At 43.0% G+C, this 2,541-nt stretch overlaps 1 protein-coding gene across 1 annotated transcript in view; it reads right to left on the bottom strand.

Annotated features, from left to right (window-relative positions):
• TOM1L1 (target of myb1 like 1 membrane trafficking protein) overlaps positions 1-2,541 on the bottom strand; it is a 65,218-nt gene that overhangs the window by 8,195 nt on the left and 54,482 nt on the right. The gene's annotated exons all lie outside the window — the stretch shown is intronic.

Here is a 2,541-nt window from a genome sequence, read left to right as displayed (position 1 = left end):
TTATTAACTCCTTTTTTACTACTTTCTGTGTTATTTTTATCTATGATTAAATTATCAACGTTTAGTTTAAGTAATTTTATTTTTATACCCTCCCCCCCACTTTCTAGTTTAAAAGCTCCTCCAGTCTTTCTACCATTTTCCCTCCCAGGAATGCTGCACCTTTCCCATTAAGATGCAGCCCGTCTCGGCTGAAGAGCCGATAGCCGACTGCGAAGTCAGCCCAGTTCTCCAGGAAACCAAATCCTTCCATCTGACACCAGCTCCGGAGCCACTTGTTAAGCTCCCTCAACTCGCGCTGTCTGTCCGGAGTGGCTCTTGGCACCGGCAGTATCTCTGAGAAAACTACCGTGGAGGTCCTTTCCTTCATCCTAGCACCTAGGTCTCTGAACTCCTGTTTAAGGACACTCCAATTTCCTCCTATTTTGTCATTGGTGCCGATGTGCACCATGACAACGGGGTCGTGCCCAACCCCATCTAGTAATCTGTCAATTCGTTCCGCAATGTGTCGAACACGAGCCCCCGGCAGGCAGATATTAATACTAAAGCTGAGGCTCCTAGACCTGAATGGCATTCGGGATCCGAATTTCCGAATACCATTTGGGAGCTCCTGAAAGCATTATGGGTCTGGTAGCTATATTAAGGCTGAGGCTTCCAGACCCGAATGGCATTCTGGAGCTCTCGAATGCTATTCGGAAATTCGGACTACATTCGGGTCTTGGAGCATCAGTTTTAGTATTACGGTATGTATTAGTATTCTGTAATACGAACGGATATTTGTAATGGCAACATTGTGACCCATCTATACATAAAACGAAACCTGAGGCTCCCAGACCTAAATGGCATTCGGGAGCTCCTGAAAGCAATTCGAAAATTCGGATTCAGACCCATTCGGGTCCCATTCGATTTGGATTCAGACCCATTCGGTTAATGCATAGGTCCCAGACCCATGCATTAAACTGAAAAACACATCTGATTGGCCAGAAAAGTTACACGTCCGATTCAATTTAGTTTTTGAGCGAAATTTGGACGGGATTCGAAATTGGGAAACGGAAATTCATATTGAGACGCGTTCAGATGCATTGGAATTCGGCAATTCGAATGCGTCCGAACATCCAAATTTAAAAAAATTTGCCCAAATTTTGATTCGGAACGAAACGATTTGCACATGTCTAGTTTCCATATTTCACCTATTTTGAATTCTTTCGGCATATGTTTTGCCTGTTTCTACATTTTGTTCCCTCTCTATAAAAGTTGTATTCTGCAAATAAATGTATTATTGCTCTAATTTTTAGATTCTGTTTGGAAGAAGCAGTTCTGTGTGTTTAGTTGGCCAAGGGGCAAACATGGAAGATTGGCTTGGCTCCACCAAAAGCTTAAAGGGTGAGATGCACCCCTTGGGACTTGTAATGAAAATGAGACACGTAGGCTCTTTTTTAGGAAGGCTCTGCCTTGCTTTATCCAGGTTTGCTGGAGAATATTTGGTTTTCTTTTAGGCCACCTCACCACAACCTGGTTATACTTTCCTGTCATATATTACTGAAATTGGCCACATTTACAAAGCTGCAAATTTTACAGAAATACTGCATGGTTCGCTCTTCCCTATGAAGGTGGAGAACATGAATATTTGAAATATGAGCCTCTACTTTTTTCACTAAGATAGCCAACTTTGATCCGGCTCACCAGTTTCGTTTTATAAAACGTTGACTCCTTTCCCCAAAATTCTCCTGTTTTGTTTGCCTGCTTATAAAAAAAATACCCTCCCACTCCATCCATCCCTAGATCATCACATCTTATCCCAAATACTTAGCTGCAATGGTGGTCACATGGCAGATATTTCCCTCTTGACCTGTGCAATGTGGAAGGGGCCTTTTTGAAGTGCCCATGTCTATTCTTCAAGCTGTGGACACCACCTACTGGCTGCCAAAATTGTCCATTACATGGGTCCACAGAGGATCCTATAGTCTTAAAATATATCCAAATACAAATCTTTTTGTTTTTAGTTTCCATAGAGTAGGAAATGGTTATAATCCCTGTCTGGTTCATCCCCAGCTACATCCCCATTGGATTAATTTACCTTCACTTTCTGTCTTCTAGATCCAAATAGAAGTGAGAGGAAATCTCTCAAAAGTGAATTCTCTAGAAAAAGTGTCCCCATTGGAAGTTTTCCCTTTTTTTGGTTGAAACTCACAATTTAAAATTGTACCTCACCTTTGGTTACATTTTCTGCACTATGCTTCTTGGGCAGGCCGTGTGGCTATCCTGGATCATTTTTTAAAAATCTCAGCTTGAAGGCCTGCCATGTCTTGCACTGACAATTATTTATTTGCACTTCTTATGCACGAATGCGCACTTGAGGGTGTGGGTGCCTTTGGGGCCGACCCTGATGTTATGGGAGAGGTTCTGTGGCCTCCATGGGTTTTCTTTACCTCTCCCCACTTGGTCTTTCTTCGGGAGAGTCCTCACCAAGTACTTGGTGGACTAGTTTCGACAGGTCCCTAAGGATCAAGGTCTGCATGGCCTCAGCTAGGTGGACCAGGCCTA

The sequence above is a fragment of the Nanorana parkeri genome, unplaced genomic scaffold (genome assembly GCF_000935625.1).
Source record: "Nanorana parkeri isolate BGI_ZX_2015 unplaced genomic scaffold, ASM93562v1 scaffold2479, whole genome shotgun sequence".
NCBI classification, from domain to species: domain Eukaryota; kingdom Metazoa; phylum Chordata; class Amphibia; order Anura; family Dicroglossidae; genus Nanorana; species Nanorana parkeri.
Note: the sequence above shows the minus strand (reverse complement) of the source record. Positions and strands in the feature narration are given on the sequence as shown.